The following is a 19786-nucleotide window of genomic DNA, read 5'->3' as shown; positions in this document are numbered from 1 at the left end:
TCCCTATATGTTTTCAAAAAAAAAAAAATATACAAAAATCCAAAAAAATTAATAAAATCATAAAAATAAAAAATATTTTATGTTGTTTGTTTGAGTCTTGAGTCAATTTTTAAGTTTGGTGTCATTTGCATTTTTTTAAAAAAAAATTTATGCATTTTTCGAAAATTCATGCATTCATAGTGTTCTTCATGATCTTCAAGTTGTTCTTGGTAAGTCTTCTTGTTTGATCTTCATATTTTCTTGTTTTGTGTCTTTTGTTGTTTTTCATGTGCATCTTTGCATTCATAGTGTCTAAGCATTAAAGATTTCTAAGTTTGGTGTCTTGCATGTTTTCTTTTCTTGAAAATTTTTCAAAAATAAGTTCTTGGTGTTCATCTTGACATTCAAAGTGTTCTTGGTGTTCAATCTTGACATTCATAGTGTTCTTGCATGCATCACATGTTTTGATCCAAAATTTTGTCTTTTTGATGTTTTTCTCTTTCATCATTAAAAATTCAAAAATAAAAAAAAATATCTTTCCCTTTTTCACTCATAAATTTTCGAAAATTTGAGTTGACTTTTTCAAAACTTTTTAAAATTTAGTTGTTTCTTATGAGTCAAATCAAATTTTCAATTTAAAAATCTTATCTTTTTCAAAATCTTTTTTCAAAAATCATATCTTTTTCATTTTTCTTATTTATTTTTGAAAATTCTAAAAATATTTTTTCAAAAATTTTTTTCTTAATTTTATCTCATAATTTTCGAAAATATTATCAACAATTAATGTTTTGATTCAAAAATTTCAAGTTTGTTACTTTCTTGTTAAGAAAGATTCAAACTTTAAGTTCTAGAATTATATCTTGTGATTACTTGTAAGTCAAGTCATTAATTTTGATTTTAAAATTCAAATCTTTTTCAAAATTAATTTTAATCATATCTTTCTATCATATCTTTTTAAATCATATCTTTTCCAAAAAAAAAATTTTAAAATATCTTTTCTAACTTCTTATTTTCTTATATTTTCAAAATTGATTTTCAAATCTTTTTCAACTAACTAATTGACTTTTTGTTTGTTTCTTATCTTTTTCAAAACCACCTAACTACTCTTCCCTCTCTAATTTTCGAAAATACCTTTCTCTTTTTCAAAAATTCTTTTTAATTAATTAATTGTTTTAAATTTTAATTTTAATTTTATTTCCCTTTTAATTTTCGAAAATCATCAACTCCTTTTCAAAAATTATTTACGAAAATTTCTCTCTCTCATCTTCTTGTATTTATTTAATTACTTACTAACACTTCTCTTCATCTCATATCTCTGCTCCTATCCTCGCCCTTGTGTTTGGATTATCCATTCTTCTTCACTCTTATTCCCTTTCTTCTTCTACTAGCAATAAGGAACCTCTTTACTGTAACATAGAGGATTCCTCTTCCTTTCTTGTTCTCTTCTCTTTCATATGAGCAGGAACAAGGAAAAGGGCATTCTTGTTGAAGCTGATCCAGAACCTGAAAGGACTCTGAAGAGAAAACTAAGAGAAGCTAAATTATAACAATCCAGAGACAACCTTACTGAAATTTTCGAACAAGAAAAGGAGATGGCAGACGCACCTAACAACAATAATGTAAGGAGGATGCTTGGTGACTTTACTGCACCTCATTCCAATTTACATGGAAGAAGCATCTCCATCCATGCCATTGGAGCAAACAACTGAGCTTAAACCTCAATTAGTTTCTCTGATGCAACAGAACTGCAAGTTTCATGGACTTCCATCTGAAGATCCTTTTCAGTTCTTAACTGAATTCTTGCAGATATGTGACACTGTTAAGACTAATGGAGTAGATCCTGAAGTCTACAAGCTCATGCTTTTCCCTTTTGCTGTAAGAGACAGAGCTAGAATATGGTTGGATTCTCAACCTAAAGATAGCCTAAACTCTTGGGATAAGCTAGTCACGGCTTTCTTAGCCAAGTTTTTTCCTCCTCAAAAGCTCAGTAAGCTTAGAGTGGATGTTCAAACCTTCAGACAGAAGGAAGGTGAATCCCTCTATGAAGCTTGGGAGAGATACAAGCAACTGACCAAAAAGTATCCTTCTGACATGCTTTCAGAATGGACCATCCTGGATATATTCTATGATGGTTTATCTGAGCTATCAAAGATGTCATTGGATACTTCTGCAGGTGGATCCATTCACCTAAAGAAAACGCCTGCAGAAGCCCAAGAACTCATTGACATGGTTGCTAACAACCAGTTTATGTACACTTCTAAGAGGAATCCTGTAAGTGATGGGACACCTCAAAGGAAGGGAGTTCTTGAAATTGATACTCTGAATGACATATTGGCTCAGAATAAACTATTGACTCAGCAAGTCAATATGATTTCTCAGAGTCTGAATGGAATGCAAGCTGCATCCAACAATACTCAAGAGGCATCTTCTGAAGAAGAAGCTTATGATCCTGAGAACCCTGCAATAGCAGAGGTGAATTACATGGGTGAACCCTATGGAAACATCTATAATCCCTCATGGAGAAATCACCCAAATCTCTCATGGAAGGATCAACAAAAGCCTCAACAAGGCTTTAATAATGGTGGAAGAAACAGGTTTAATAGTAGTAAACCTTTTCCATCATCCACTCAGCAACAGACAGAGAATTCTGAGCAGAATCCATCTAGCTTAGCAAATTTAGTCTCTGATCTATCTAAGGCCACTCTAAGTTTCATGAATGAAACAAGGTCATCCATTAGAAATTTGGAGGCACAAGTGGGCCAGCTGAGTAATAAGATCACAGAAACCCCTCCTAGTACTCTCCCAAGCAATATAGAAGAGAATCCAAAGAGAGATTGCAAGGCCATTGATATAACCATCATGGCCAAATCCAAGGAGGAAGGGGAGGACGTGAATCCCAAGGAGGAAGACCTCCTGAGATGTCCAGTGATCAACAAGGAGTTTCCCTTTGAGGAACCAAAGGAATTTGAGGCTCATTTAGAGAATATAGAGATTCTATTGAACCTCCTTATGCCATTCATGAGCTCTGATGAGTATTCTTCTTCTGAAGAGAATGAAGATGTTACCGAAGAGCAAGTTGCCAAGTACCTTGGTGCAATCATGAAGCTGAATGCCAAATTATTTGGTAATGAGACTTGGGAAGATGAACCTCCCTTGCTCACCAATGAACTGAGTGATCTGGATCAACTGAGATTACCTCAGAAGAAACAGGATCCTGGAAAGTTCTTAATACCTTGCACCATAGGCACCATGACCTTTGAGAAGGCTCTATGTGACCTGGGGTCAGGAATAAACCTCATGCCACTCTCTGTAATGGAGAAACTGGGAATCTTTGAGGTACAAGCTACTAGAATCTCATTAGAGATGGCAGACAATTCCAGAAAATAGGCTTATGGACAAGTAGAGGACATGTTAGTAAAGGTTGAAGGCCTTTACATCCCTGCTGATTTTATAATCCTAGATACTAGGAAGGATGAGGATGAATCCATCATCCTTGGAAGACCCTTCCTAGCCACAGCAAGAGCTGTGATTGATGTGGACAGAGAAGAATTGATCCTTCAACTAAATGAGGACAACCTTGTATTTAAAACTCAAGGATATCTCTCTATAACCATGGAGAGGAAGCATGAAAAGCTTCTCTCACTGCAGAGTCAACCAGAGCCCCCATAGTCAAACTCTAAGTTTGGTGTTGGGAGGCCACAACCAAACTCTAAGTTTGGTGTTGAACTCCCATATCCAAACTCTAAGTTTGGTGTTGGGAAGTCTCAACAATGCTCTAAACATCTGTGAGGCTCCATGAGAGCTCACTGTCAAGCTATTGACATTAAAGAAGCGCTTGTTGGGAGGCAACCCAATTTTTATTTATCTAATTTTATTTTCATTCTTATTGTTCTTTCATGTTTTATTAGGTTCATGATCATGTGGAGTCACAAAATAAATAGAAAAATTAAAAACAGAATCAAAAACAGCAGAAGAAAAATCACACCCTGGAGGAAGGACTTACTGGTGTTTAAACGCCAGTAAGGAGCATCTGGCTGGAATTCAACGCCAGAACAAAGCATGGATCTGGCGTTGAACGCCAGAAACAAGCAACATCCTGGCATTCAGACGCCAGGAATGCACACTGAGGAAGGGTGGCGCTGAACGCCAGAAACAAGCATAGAACTGGCGTTCAACGCCAGAAACATGCTGCATCTGGGCGTTGAACGCCCAGAACAAGCATCAATTTGGCGTTTAAACGCCAGAATTGCATGCAAAGGCATTTTACATGCCTCAATGGTGCAGAGATGTAAATCCTTGACACCTCAGGATCTGTGGACCCCACAGGATCATCTCAGCATCTGTGGACCCCACAGGATCCCCACCTACCTCCACTCATACTCTCCCCTCTTCTCATTCATCCTCTCTTCCCAATAAACACCTTTTCCTAAAACCCTTCACTAATCACCTCAATCTCTCTCTTCCCTATTACCCATTCATCATTCACATCCATCCAATCTTCCCCATAAACCTACCTCATAAACCCCACCTACCTTCAAAATTCAAAATCACTTTCCCACCCAAACCCACCCCATATGGCCGAACCTTAACCCCTTTCCTTCCACTATATAAACCTCTCCATTCTTCTTCATTCTCACACAACACAACCCTCTCTCTCTCTCTTCCATATCTTCTTCTTCTTTTCTTTCTTCTCTTGCTCGAGGGCGAGCAATATTCTAAGTTTGGTGTGGTAAAAAGCATAAGCTTTTTGTTTTTCCATTACCATTGATGGCACCTAAGACCGGAGAATCCTCTAGAAAAGGGAAAAGGAAGACAAAAGCTTCCACCTCCGAGTCATGGAAGATGGAAAGATTCATCTCCAAAGCCCATCAAGACCACTTCTATGATGTTGTGGCCAAGAAGAAGGTGATCCCCGAGGTCCCTTTCAAACTCAAGAAAATGAGTATCCGGAAATCCGACATGAGATCCATAGAAGAGGTTGGGAAGTTCTAACAAACCCCATCCAACAAGTCGGAATTCTAATGGTTCAAGAGTTCTATGCTAATGCATGGATCACTAGGAACCATGATCGAAGTAAGAACCCGAACCCAAAGAATTATCTCACCATGGTTCGGGGGAAATACTTAGATTTTAGTCCAGAAAATGTGAGGTTGGCGTTCAACTTGCCAATGATGGAAGAGAATGCACGCCCCTACACAAGAAGAGTCAACTTTGATCAAAGATTGGACCAAGTCCTCATGGACATATGTGTGGAAGGAGCTCAATGGAAGATTGACTCAAAAGGCAAACCGGTTCAACTGAGAAGACTGGACCTTAAGCCTGTAGCTAGAGGATGGTTGGAGTTCATTCAACGCTCAATCATCCCCACTAGCAACCGGTCTGAAGTTACAATAGACCGGGCCATCATGATCTATAGCATCATGATTGGGGAGGAAGTGGAGGTTCATGAGATTATACCTCAATAACTCTACAAGGTGGCTGACAAGTCCTCCACTATGGCAAGGTTAGCCTTTCCTCATCTCATTTGCCACCTATGCAATTCGGCTGTGATTGACATAGAGGGAGATATCCTCATTGAAGAGGACAAGCCTATCATTAAGAAAAGGATAGAGAAAACAAGAGAGCCTATTCATGGATCTCAAGAGACGCAGGAAAAAGCTCATCACCAAGAAATCCTTGAGATGCCTCAAGGGATGCACTTTCCTCCACAGAATTTTTGGGAGCAAATCAACACCTCCCTAGGAGAATTAAGTTCCAACATGGGACAGTTAAGGGTGGAACATCAAGAAAACTCCATCATCCTTCATAAAATTAGAGAAGATCAAAGAGCAATGAGGGAGGAGCAACAAAGACAAGGAAGAGACATAGAAGAGCTCAAGGACATCATTAGTTCCTCAAGAAGGAAACGCCATCATCACTAAAGTGGACTCATTCCTTGTTCTCAAATTTTCTGTTTTTCGTTTTCTTTATGTTAAGTGCTTATCTATGTTAGTGTCTTATTACATGATCATTAGTATTTAGTAACTTTGTCTTAAAGTTATGAATGTCCTATGAATCCATCACCTCTCTTAAATGAAAAATGTTTTTAATTCAAAAGAACAAGAAGTACATGAGTTTTGAACTTATCCTTGAACTCAGTTTAATTATATTGATGTGGTGACAATACTTTTTGTTTTCTGAATGAATGCTTGAACAGTGCATATGTCTCTTGAAGTTGTTGTTTAAGAATGTTAAATATGTTGGCTCTTGAAGGAATGATGAACAGGAGAAATGTTATTTGATAATCTGAAAAATCATAAAAATGATTCTTGAAGCAAGAAAAAGCAGTGAATACAAAAGCTTGCAGAAAAAAAAAATATATGCGAAAAAAAATAATAGAAAGAAAAAGAAAAAGCAAGCAGAAAAAGCCAAAAGCTCTTAAAAACCAAAAGGCAAGAGCAAAAAGCCAATAACCCTTAAAACCAAAAGGCAAGGGTAAATAAAAAGGATCCCAAGGCTTTGAGCATCAGTGGATAGGAGGGCCTAAAGGAATAAAATCCTAGCCTAAGCGGCTAAACCAAGCTGTCCCTAACCATGTGCTTGTGGTGTGAAGGTGTCAAGTGAAAACTTGAGACTGAGCGGTTAAAGTCAAGGTCCAAAGCAAAAGAAGAGTGTGCTTAAGAACCCTGGACACCTCTAATTGGGGACTTTAGCAAAGCTGAGTCACAATCTGAAAAGGTTCACCCAGTTATGTGTCTGTGGCATTTATGTATCCGGTGGTAATACTGGAAAATAAAGTGCTTACGGCCACGGCCAAGACTCATAAAGTAGCTGTGTTCAAGAATCAACATACTGAACTAGGAGAATCAATAACACTATCTGAATTCTGAGTTCCTATAGATGCCAATCATTCTGAACTTCAATGGATAAAGTGAGATGCCAAAACTATTAAAGAGGCAAAAAGCTACAAGTCCCACTCATCTGATTGGAGCTATGTTTCATTGATAGTTTGGAATTTATAGTATATTCTCTTCTTTTTATCCTATTTGATTTTCAGTTTCTTGGGGACAAGCAACAATTTAAGTTAGGTGTTGTGATAAGCGGATAATTTATACGCTTTTTGGCATTGTTTTTAGTAGGATCTAGTTACTTTTAGGGATGTTTTTATTAGTTTTTATATTAAATTCACATTTCTGGACTTTACTATGAGTTTGTGTGTTTTTCTGTGATTTCAGGTATTTTCTGGCTGAAATTGAGGGACTTGAGCAAAAATCAGATCCAGAGGTTGAAGAAGGACTGCAGATGCTGTTGGATTCTGACCTCCCTGCACTCAAAGTGGATTTTCTAGAGCTACAGAAGTCTAAATGGCGTGTTTTTAATTGCGTTGGAAAGTAGACATCCAGGGCTTTCCAGAAATATATAATAGTCCATACTTTGCCCGAGTTTAGATGACACAAACTGGCGTTCAACGGCAGCTCTCTGCCCTATTCTGGAGTTAAACGCTAGAAACAGGTTGCAAAGCAGAGTTAAACGCCAGAAATAGGTTACAAACTGGCGTTTAACTCCAAGGAAGACCTCTACACGTGAAAGCTTCAATGCTCAGCCCAAGCACACACCAAGTGGGCTCCAGAAGTGGATTTCTACATCATTTACTCAATTCTGTAAACCCTAGTAACTAGTTTAGTATAAATAGGACTTTTTACTATTGTATTTATATCTTATGATTTTTAGTTCAACTTTGGATCATATTGATCACGTTGGGGGCTGGCCATTTGGCCATGCCTGAACCTTCATCACTTATGTATTTTTAACGGTAGAGTTTCTGCACTCCATAGATTAAGGTGTGGAGCTCTGCTGTTCCTCATGATTTAATGCAAAGTACTACTGTTTTTCTATTCAATTCAACTTATTCCGCTTCTAAGATATCCATTCGCACCCAAGAACATGATGAATGTGATGATTATGTGACACTCATCATCATTCTCACTTATGAACGCGTGCCTGACAAACACTTCCGTTCTACATGCAAACAAGCTAGAATGAGTATCTCTTAGATATCTAATACAGAGGACCGAGTCCGACATATTAGAATCTTTGTGGTATAAGTTAGAACCCATGGATGGCCATTCCTGAGATCCGGAAAGTCTAAACCTTGTCTGTGGTATTCCGAGTAGGATCTGGAAAGGGATGGCTGTGACGAACTTCAAACTCGCGAGTGCTGGGCGTAGTGACAGACGCAAAAGGAGGGTGAATCCTATTCCAGTATGATCGAGAACCTCCAGATGATTAGCCGTGCCGTGACAGAGTATTTGGACCTTTTTCACAGAGAGGATGGGATGTAGCCATTGACAACGGTGATGTCTTACAGAAAGCTTGCCATGGAAAGGAGTAGGAATGATTGGATGAAGACAGCAGGAAAGCAGAAGTTCAGAGGAATGAAAGCATCTCTATACGCTTATCTGAATTTCTCACCAATGATTTACATAAGTATTTCTATCTTTATTTTCTGTTTATTTATTATTATTATTTGAAAACTCCATAACCATTTGATATCCGCCTAACTGAGATTTACAAGATGACCACAGCTTGCTTCATACCAACAATCTCCGTGGGATCGACCCTTACTCACGTAAGGTTTTATTACTTGGACGACCCAGTGCACTTGCTGGTTAGTTGTATCAAAGTTGTGAATGAAAAACGATTTATTAAGACGTGCGTACTGAGTTTTTGGCGCCATTGTCTGAGATCACAATTTCGTGCACCAATGAGTAATGATAAATAATTAATTTTATGGGTGATGGTGATTGTTGAGAAGTATTAGTATTAATGATGTATTATGATGTGGGTGAGTGTGTATGTTGATATTGGTATTATGGATGTTGATTTTGATGGCTATTTTTGAAGACGTGAGTTTTATGAGATTAATATGAGGAATTGTAGTAGTTGATGATGTTGATTGATTGATGATGATTGTGAATGATTATGATGGTTTTGGATGTTGGTGGCTAAGGATTTTGCTGGTGTTGAATGATGAAATTGGGATATTATAGATGGTTGAATTGGGAAAAAATGGTATGGACTTTAATGTTGTTTTGGTATTATATGGGTTATGATTAGTTTGGTTTTAGATTGTTGAGAATTGAGTTTACAAGTAGAAATTTGGATTATGGAATTGATGATCTTTATGTGTTGCTAAGTTATGGATTGAAGGAAAGTTATATGAATATGGTTTAGGTACCTTGGGACTATTTTGAATGTGGGATAAGTGATTTTGGATTGAGGGTTGGTTAAAATTGAGGTTATGAGGTTTTGGATAAGATTGAATTTCGGGTGAACTTTCTCTGATAATAATTTTTGCCTCGATTTTCAAAATTCATTGAAATTTGTTTAGAATTCAAGATCCTTGAAAACCCTTTAAATCGATATAAAGTTTGTGGAAATTGGAATTTTGTAGAGGAAGTTATGATCATTCAAAGTTGGTGCTAAAAATCTGAAATTCTGCAAAGTTGCAGAATTTCATGATTTCTGATATGTGCGAGCGCACACCCTCGTGCGGATGCACACCCTGCGAAAATTTTGACCTGTGCGGACGCACACACCTGTGCGCACGCATAGGCAGGGAAATGCATTCTGTTTGCAGCGCTAGCACAGCTTGTTCGCGCACATATCTAAGGAAGAATTTTAACCTGTGCGGACGCACACGTTGGGAAGGCCAGTCTGTCAGGGGCGCTGGCACAGGTTATGCGAGTGAACAGATTCTGTAAGTTTTACCCCCTGTGCGTATGCACACCCCTCTGCATACGCACACATTTGAAAATCTCCTAGACGTGCGCACGCACACACCCCAGTGCGGCCGCACACGTCTTGTTTCTTAAATTTTACTTGTTTTTCAACTATTCTACCTTTCCAATAAGGTTGTAAGCTTCTATAACACCATTTTAAGACTTTTGTGCTCAATTTTGGATGTTGGAATAGGGAAAAGGTATTAGGAGGTTTAAATTGGGTTTTACTTTGAAAAGTTAGTAAACGGAGGTTTAGGTTTCTAGTGTATTGAGGATGAGTTGGTTGAGAGAGAAGGAAGAGTAGTGAACTGGTTGATTGCTGACAATGAATTGAGATATTGATGAACTGATGAGTTTGGGATGGAAATTATGAATTGATGATGGATGTGATGAGTTGAGGACTCAAAAAGGGATTAATGATCCTGATGAATGTTGAGAGTGTGCCAGGCACTATATCATTGGAATGATAATGTTTGAAAGAGAGTGTGCCAGGCACTATATCCTTGGAATGTTGAAAATTGATAATTGAAAGTGGATTGAGATGAGAAATGGTGATGACTGGTGATGATGTGAGGTTGATGAACTGGTTGAATGTAGAAAGTGTGCATGGCACTATATCTCTGGGAATGAATTATGATTCATGACCTTTTCTGCTACAAGAGTGTGCCAGGCACTATATCCTTGGGTTACTGGTATGCGAAATTGTGATCATCAACAATGGCGCCAAAGGACTTGGAGCTCTTAAACGTGAATCACACTTTGTCACAATTCTGCACAACTAACCAGCAAGTGCACTGGGTCGTCCAAGTAATACCTTACGTGAGTAAGGGTCGATCCCACGGAGACTGTCGGCTTGAAGCAAGCTATGGTCACCTTGTAAATCTCATTCAGGAAAATTCAGATGGTGATGGAGAATTGATAATTAAAAGATGAATAAAACATAAAATAAAGATAGAGATACTTATGTAATTCTTTGGTTGGAATTTCAGATAAGCGTATGAAGATGCTTTGTTCCTCCTGAACCTCTGCTTTCCTATTGCCTTCTTCCAATCATTCATACTCCTTTCCATGGCAAGCTTTATGTTGGGCATCACCGTTGTCAATGGCTACTTCCGTCCTCTCAGTGAAAACGTTCCAAATGCGCTGTCACCGCACGGCTAATCATCTGTCGGTTCTCGATCATACTGGAATAGGATCCATTGATCCTTTTGCGTCTGTCACACGCCCAACAATCGCGAGTTTCAAGCTCGTCACAGTCATCCCTTCCCAGATCCTACTCAGAATACCACAGACAAGGTTTAGACGTTCCGGATCTCAGGAATGGCCGCCAATAATTCTAGCCTATACCACGAAGGTTCCAATCTTAGATTAGAAACCCAAGAGATACGCATTCAAGCCATTGCTAGTAGAACAGAGGTGGTTGTCAGGCACATGTTCATAGGTGAGAATGATGATGAGTGTCACGGATCATCACATTCATCAAGTTGAAGAACGAATGAATATCTTGGAGAAGAAATAGACTTGAGTTGAATAGAAAAACAATAGTACTTTGTATTAATTCATGAAGAACAACAGAGCTCCACACCTTAATCTATGGTGTGTAGAAACTCCACTGTTGAAAATACATAAGTGTAAGCATGGCCGAATGGCCAGCCTCCAAGGTCTAGGGACTAAACGTCCAAAGATGATCCAAAGATATAAAATACAATAGCAAAATGTCCTATTTATAGAGAAGTAGTAGCCTAGGATTTACAGAAATCAGTAATTAATGCAGAAATCTTCTTCCGGGCCCACCTGGTGTGTGCTTGGACTGAGCATTGAATCTTCCATGTGTAGAGACTTTTCTTGGAGTTAAACGCCAACTTTTGTGCCAGTTGGGCGTTTAACTCCAGCTTTTGTGCCAATTTTGGAGTTAAACGCCAGAATTCTTGAGCTGACTTGCAACACCTGTTTGGGCCATCAAATCTCGGGTAAAGTATAAACTATTATATATTGCTGGAAAGCCCAGGATGTCTACTTTCCAACGCAATTGAGAGCGCACCAATTGGGCTTCTGTAGCTCCAGAAAATCCATTTTGAGTGCAGGGAGGTCAGAATCCAACAGCATCTACGGTCCTTTTTCAGCCTCTGAATCAGATTTTTGCGCAGGTCCCTCAATTTCAGCTAGAAAATACCTGAAATCACAGAAAAATACACAAACTCATAGTAAATTCCAGAAGAGTGATTTTTATTTAAAAACTAATAAAAATATAATAAAAACTAATTAAAATATACTAAAAACATACTAAAAACAATGCCAAAAAGCGTATAAATTATCCGCTCATCACAACACCAAACTTAAATTGTTGCTTGTCCCCAAGCAACTGAAAATCAAATAGGATAAAAAGAAGAGAATATACAATGAATTCAAAAAATATCTATGAAGATCAGTATTAATTAGATGAGCGTGCCTTTTAGCTTTTTGCTTCTGAACAGTTTTGGCATCTCACTTTATTCCTTGAAGTTTAGAATGATTGGCATCTATAGGAACTCAGAATCCAGATAGTGTTATTGATTCTCCTAGTTAAGTATGTTGATTCTTGAACACAGCTACTTTATGAGTCTTGGCCGTGGCCGTAAGCACTTTATTTTCCAATATTACCACCGGATACATAAATGCCACAGACACATAACTGGGTGAACCTTTTCAGATTGTGACTCAGCTTTGCTAGAGTCCCCAATTAGAGGTGTCCAGGATTCTTAAGCACACTCTTCTTTTTGCTTTGGACCTCGACTTTAACCGCTTAGTCTCAAGTTTTCACTTGACACCTTCACGCCACAAGCACATGGTTAGGGACAGCTTGGTTGAGCCGCTTAGGCCAGGATTTTATTCCTGTGGGCCCTCCTATCCACTGATGCTCAAAGCCTTGGATCCTTTTTATCACCCTTGCCTTTTGGTTTAAAGGGGTATTGGCTTTTTCTGCTTGCTTTTCTTTCTCTTTCTTCTTTTTTTTCGCATATATCTTTTTTTTGCAAGCTTTTCACTGCTTTTTCTTGCTTCAAGAATCAATTTTATGATTTTTCAGATTATCAAATAACATTTCTCCTTTTCCCATCATTCTTTCAAGAGCCAACAATTTTAACATTCTTTAAACAATAAATTCAAAAATATGCACTGTTCAAGCATTCATTCAGAAAAACAATAGTATTGCCACCACATCAAAATAATTAAACTGTTTTAAAATTTGAAATTCATGCACTTCTTTTTCTTTTTCAATTAAAAATATTTTTCATTTAAGAAAGGTGATGGATTCATTTTCATAACTTTAAGGCATAGACACTTAGACACTAATGATCACGTAATAAAGACACAAATATAAATAAACACAAGCATAAAAATTCGAAAAACAGGAAAATAAAGAACAAGAAAATTAAAGAACGGGTTCACCTTAGTGATGGCGGCTTGTTCTTCCTCTTGAAGATCTTATGGAGTGCTTGAGCTCCTCAATGTCTCTTCCTTGCCTTTGTTGCTCCTCTCTCATGGTTCTTTGGTCTTCTCTAATTTCATGGAGGAGGATGGAATGCTCTTCGTGCTCCACCCTCAGTTGTCCCATGTTGGAACTTAATTCTCCTAGGGAGTGTTGATTTGCTCCCAATAGTTTTGTGGAGGAAAATGCATCCCTTGAGGCATCTCAGGGATTTCATGATGAGGAGTTTCCTCATGCTCTTAGTGAGGTTCTCTCATTTGCTCCATCCTTTTCTTAGTGATGGGCTTGTCCTCATCAATGAGGATGTCTTCCTCTATGTCAATTCCAGCTGAATTGCAGAGGTGACAAATGAGATGAGGGAAGGCTAACCTTGCCAGAGTAGAAGACTTGTCCGCTACCTTGTAGAGTTCTTGGGATATAACCTTATGAACTTCTACTTCCTCTCTAATCATGATGCTATGAATCATGATAGCCCGGTCTATAGTAACTTTAGATCGGTTGCTAGTAGGAATGATTGAGCGTTGGATGAACTCCAACCATCCCCTAGCCACGGGCTTGAGGTCATGCCTTCTTAGTTGAACTGGCTTTCCTCTTGAATCACTCTTCCATTGAGCGCCCTCTTCACAGATGTCCATGAGGACTTGGTCTAACCTTTGATCAAAGTTGACCCTTCTAGTGTATGGTGTGCATCTCCTTGCATCATAGGCAAATTGAATGCCAACCTTACATTTTCCAGACTAAAGTCTAAGTATTTCCCTCGGACCATTGTAAGCCAATTCTTAGGGTCTGGGTTCACACTTTGATCATGGTTCTTGGTGATCCATGCATTGGCATAGAACTCTTGAACCATTAAGATTCTGACTTGTTGAATGGGGTTGGTGAGAACTTCCCAACCTCTTCTTCGAATCTCATGTCGGATCTCCGGATATTCGCCCTTTTTGATCTTAAAAGGGCCCTCGGAGATCACCTTCTTCTTGGCCACAACTTCATAGAAGTGGTCTTGATGCACCTTTGAGAGGAATCTCTCCATCTCCCATGACTCGGAGGTGGAAGATTTTGCCTTCCCTTTCCTCTTTCTAGAGGTTTCTCCGGCCTTTGGTGCCATTAATGGTTATGGAAAAACAAAAAAAGCTTTAGCTTTTCCCACACCAAACTTAGAAGGTTGCTCGTCCTCGAGCAAAAGAAGAAAGAAGAGAGTAGAAGAAGAAGAAATAGAGGAGATGGAGGGGGCTTTGTGTTTCGGCCAAGGGGGATGGGTAGTGTGTATGTTGTGTGAAAATGAAGGAGTGAAGATGGGTTTATATAGGAGTGGAGAGGGGGGGGTATGGTTCGGCCATTATGGGTGGGTTTGGGTGGGAAAGTGGTTTGAATTTGAATGGTGAGGTAGGTGGGGTTTTATGAAGGATGGATGTGAGTGGTGAAGAGAATGGTGGGATTTGATAGGTGAGGGGTTTTTGGGGAAGAGGTATTGAGGTGATTGGTGAATGGGTGAAGAAGAGAGAGAAAGGTGGGGTAGGTGGGGATCCTGTGGGGTCCACAGATCCTGAGGTGTCAAGGATTTCTCATCCTTGCACCATGTTGCGTGCAAAACGCCCCTTGCTGCCAATCCTGGCGTTAAACGCCAGGCTGCTGCCCATTTCTGGCGTTTAACGCCAGCTTCTTGCCCATTCCTGGCGTTAAACGCCAGTCTGGTGCCCATTTCTGGCGTTAAACGCCCAGAATGGTGCCAAACTGGGCGTTTAACGCCCATTCTACTACCCTTACTGGCGTTTAAACGGCAGTAAGTTTCTCCTCCAGGGTGTTCTATTTTTCATTCTGTTTTTCCTTCTGTTTTTATTTTTTTTTCAATTGTTTTTGTGACTTCACATGATCATCAACCTACAGAAAACATAAAATAACAAAAGAAAATAGAAATTTAACATAGATAAGTAAAAATTGGGTTGCCTCCCAACAAGCGCTTCTTTAATGTCAATAGCTTGACAGTGGCTCTCATGGAGCCTCACAGATGTTCAGAGCAATGTTGGAACTTCCCAACACCAAACTTAGAATTTGAGTGTGAGGGTTCAACACCAAACTTAAAGTTTGGTTGTGGCCTCCCAACACCAAACTTAGAGTTTGACTGTGGGGTCTCTGTTTGACTCTGTATTGAGAGAAGCTCTTCATGCTTCCTCTCCATGGTGACAGAGGGATATCCTTGAGCTTTAAACACAAGGGAGTCTTCATTCACTTGAATGATCAATTCTCCTTTGTCAACATCAATCACAGCTTTTGCTGTGGCTAGGAAGGGTCTGCCAATGATGATGGATTCATCCATACACTTCCCAGTTTCTAAGATTAGGAAATCAGCAGGGATGTAATGGTCTTCAACCTTTACCAGGACATCCTCTACAAGTCCATAAGCCTGTTTCTTTGAATTGTCCGCCATCTCCAGTGAGATTCTTGTAGCTTGTACCTCAATGATCCCTAGCTTCTCCATTACAGAGAGAGGCATAAGGTTTATACTTGATCCCAGGTCACATAGAGCCTTCTCAAAGGTCATGGTGCCTATGGTACAAGGTATTGAGAACTTTCCAGGGTCTTATCTCTTCAGAGGTAATCTCTGCCTAGTCAAGTCATCCAGTTCTTTAATGAGCAATGGAGGTTCATCCTCCCAAGTCTCATTACCAAACAACCTGGCATTTAGCTTCGTGATTGCTCCAAGGTACTTAGCAACTTGCTCTTCCGTAACATCTTCATCCTCTTCAGAGGAAGAATACTCATCAGAGCTCATGAATGGCAAAAGTAAATTTAATGGAATCTCTATGGTCTCAGTCTGAGCCTCAGATTCCCATGGTTCCTCATTAGGGAACTCCATGGAGGTCAGTGGACGTCCATTGAGGTCTTCCTCAGTAGAGATCACTGCCTCTTCCTCCTCTCCAGGTTCGGCCATGTGAGACGTGTTTATGGCGTTGCACTCTCTCTTTGGATTCTCTTCTGTATTGCTTGTGAGAGTACTAGGAGGGAGTTCAGTAATTTTCTTACTCAGCTGACCCACTTGTGCCTCCAAATTTCTAATGGAGGACCTTGTTTCAGTCATGAAACTTTGAGTGGTTTTGATTAGATCAGAGACTATTATTGCTAAGTCAGAGTGGCTTTGCTTAGAATTCTCTGTCTGTTGCTGAGAAGATGATGGAAAAGGCTTGCTATTGCTAAACCTGTTTCTTCCACCATTATTGTTGTTGAAACCTTGTTGAGGTCTTTGTTGATCCTTCCATGAGAGATTTGGATGATTTCTCCATGAAGGATTATAGGTGTTTCCATAGGGTTCTCCCATGTAATTCACCTCTTCCATTGCTGGGTTCTCAGGATCATAAGCTTCTTCTTCAGAGGAAGCTTCCTTAGTACTGCCTGTTGCTGCTTGTATTCCAGACAGACTCTGAGAAATCATATTGACTTGTTGGGTCAATATTTTATTCTGAGCCAATATGGCATTCAGAGTATCAATCTCAAGAACTTCTTTCTTCTGAGCTATCCCATTATTCACAGGATTCCTTTCAGAAGTGTACATGAATTGGTTATTTGTAAACATTTCAATGAGTTCCTGAGCTTCTGCAGGCGTCTTCTTCAGATGAAGAGATCCTCCAGCAGAGCTATCCAATGACATCTTGGATAGTTCAGACAGGCCATCATAGAAAATTCCTATGATGCTCCATTCAGAAAGCATGTCAGAAGGACATCTTCTGATAAGTTGCTTGTATCTTTCCCAAGCTTCATAGAGGGACTCACCTTCCTTCTGTCTGAAGGTTTGGACTTCCACTCTAAGCTTGCTCAATTTTTGAGGTGGAAAGAACTTTGCCAAGAAGGCATTAACTAGCTTTTCCCAAGAGTTCAGGCTTTCTTTAGGTTGTGAATCCAACCATGTCCTAGCTCTGTCTCTTACAGCAAAAGGAAAAAGCATAAGTCTGTAGACTTCAGGGTCAACCCCATTGGTCTTGACAGTGTCACAAATTTGCAAGAATTCAGCTAAGAACTGATGAGGATCTTCCAATAGAAGTCCATAAAACTTGCAATTCTGTTGCATTAGAGAAACTAATTGAGGCTTAAGCTCAAAGTTGTTTGCTCCAATGGCAGGGATTGAGATGTTTTTCCCATAGAAGTCGGGAGTAGGTGCAGTAAAGTCACCAAGCACCTTCCTTGCATTGTTGGCATTGTTGTTTTCGGCTGCCATGGTTTCTTCTTCTTTGAAAAGCTCTGTTAGGCCCTCTAGAAAGAATTGTGCTTTAGCTTCTCTTAGTTTTCTCTTCAAGGTCCTTTCAGGCTCAGGATCAGCTTGAACAAGTATGCCTTTATCTTTGTTCCTGCTCATATGAAAGAGAAGAGAACAAGAAAGTAGGGAATCCTCTATGTCACAGTATAAAGATTCCTTGAGGTGTCAGAGAAAAAGAAGAATAGAAGGAGGAGGTAGATAGAAGAGAATTCGAACATATAAAGTAGGAGGGAGTTCGAATTGTACCTTGAGGAGGAGTGTTAGTCCTTTAAATAGAAGGGTGTGAGAAGAGAGGAAGAATTTTCGAAAATAAATTAAAAAGATTTTGAAATAATTAAAAGAAATTTTGAAAATTTGAGTGATGATTTTCGAAAACTAAAATTGGGAAAGAAATTAAGTGATTTTGAAATTAGAAATTAAGAAGATATGATTGAAAATAAATTTTGAAAAAGATGTGATTGAAAAGATATGATTGAGAAGATATGATTGAAAATCAAATTAAAAAGAAAAAGTTTTGAAATTAAAGTTGATTACTTGACTAACAAGAAATTAGAAGATATGATTCTAGAATTAAAACTTTTGATCCTTTCTTAATAGGCAAGTAACAACTAGAAAATTTTGAAGTAAATCATTAATTATAATAAGGATTTTCGAAAATAATAAAAAATGGAAAGAAATTGATTTTGAAGAGATATGATTGAAAAGATATGATTTGAAAAAGATTTGATTTTGAAAAATTATGAAGATTTGAAAAAAATTTGAGTTAAAAACAAAATCTTCCCTCTAGTGTCATCCTGGCGTTAAACACCCAGAATGGCATCCATTCTGGCGTTTAACGCCCAAAATGCTACCTTCACTGGGCGTTTTGAACGCCCAGCTGTTTCTGTTTGATTCCTCTGCTGAATGTTCTGAATCTTCAATTCTCTGTATTACTGACTTGAAAAGACACAATTTTGAAAATATTTTTGAATTTTTAATGATGAGAAACAATAAAAATTGCAACTAAGATCAAATAAACAATGCATGCAGGACACCAAACTTAAAAATTTTCATATAGGAGACACTAACAAATTGAGAATGCATATGAGAAACAACGAAACACACAAAACAAGAGAATTTAAAGATTAGAGCAATGAAATCATCAAGAACAACTTGAAGATTAATGAAGAACATATTGCATGTTTTCGAAAAATGCAGGAAGAATGCAATTGACACCAAACTTAAAAATTGATACTAGACTCAAACAAAAAACATAAAATATTTTTGATTTTTATGATTTTATAAATTTTTTTGTGATTTTCGAAACTTATATGGAAAAGAAAATAAAGGGATTCAAAACTTTTAATAAGAATTCCAAGAATCATGCAATGTTAGTCTAAGGCTTCAGTCTAAAAAGATTAGACATGTTTGGCCAAGCCTCAGCAGGACATTACATTCAGTAGCTAAATTGATGAGAATCAATCAGCTTTTGGGATGATAAGAGCATCACCTTGAAACTCTAGAATTCATTCTTAAAAATTCTGAAAAATAAAAAGAAAAGTACCTAATCTAAGCAACAAGATGAACCGTCAGTTGTCCAAACTCGAACAATCCCCGGCAACGGCGCCAAAAACTTGGTATGCAAAATTGTGATCATCAACAATGGCGCCAAAGGACTTAGAGCTCTTAAACATGAATCACACTTTGTCACAATTCCGCACAACTAACCAGCAAGTGCACTGGGTCATCCAAGTAATACCTTACGTGAGTAAGGGTCGATCCCACGAAGACCATCGGCTTGAAGCAAGCTATGGTCACCTTGTAAATATCAGTCAGGCGAATTCAAATGGTGATGGAGAATTGATAATTAAAAGATGAATAAAACATAAAATAAAGATAGAGATACTTATGTAATTCCTTGGTTGGAATTTCAGATAAGCGTATGAAGATGCTTTGTTCCTCCTGAACCTCTGCTTTCCTATTGCCTTCTTCCAATCATTCATACTCCTTTCCATGGCAAGCTTTATGTTGAGCATCACCATTGTCAATAGCTACTTCCTATCCTCTCAGTGAAAACGTTCCAAATGCGCTGTCACCGCACGGCTAATCATCTGTCGGTTCTCGATCATGCTGGAATAGGATCCATTGATCCTTTTGCGTCTGTCACACGCCCAACAATCGCGAGTTTGAAGCTCGTCACAGTCATCCCTTCCCAGATCCTACTCAGAATACCACAGACAAGGTTTAGACGTTCCAGATCTCAGGAATGGCCGCCAATAATTCTAGCCTATACCACAAAGGTTCCAATCTTAGATTAGAAACCCAAGAGATACGCATTCAAGCCATTGCTAGTAG

The 19786-nt window shown here is 38.7% G+C and overlaps 2 non-coding genes across 2 annotated transcripts; one reads left to right on the top strand and one right to left on the bottom strand.

Annotated features, from left to right (window-relative positions):
- Positions 1 to 1968: 1968 nt before the first annotated feature.
- On the bottom strand, positions 1969 to 2076 carry LOC112781500 (small nucleolar RNA R71). Its single transcript, XR_003192275.1, has one exon. It is a non-coding gene; the product is annotated as a small nucleolar RNA R71 (small nucleolar RNA).
- Positions 2077 to 16903: 14827 nt separating this feature from the next.
- On the top strand, positions 16904 to 17011 carry LOC112781674 (small nucleolar RNA R71). Its single transcript, XR_003192436.1, has one exon. It is a non-coding gene; the product is annotated as a small nucleolar RNA R71 (small nucleolar RNA).
- The last annotated feature ends 2775 nt before the right edge of the window (positions 17012 to 19786 follow it).

Source organism: Arachis hypogaea, chromosome 19, assembly GCF_003086295.3.
Source record: "Arachis hypogaea cultivar Tifrunner chromosome 19, arahy.Tifrunner.gnm2.J5K5, whole genome shotgun sequence".
Lineage (NCBI taxonomy): Eukaryota > Viridiplantae > Streptophyta > Magnoliopsida > Fabales > Fabaceae > Arachis > Arachis hypogaea.
Note: the sequence above shows the minus strand (reverse complement) of the source record. Positions and strands in the feature narration are given on the sequence as shown.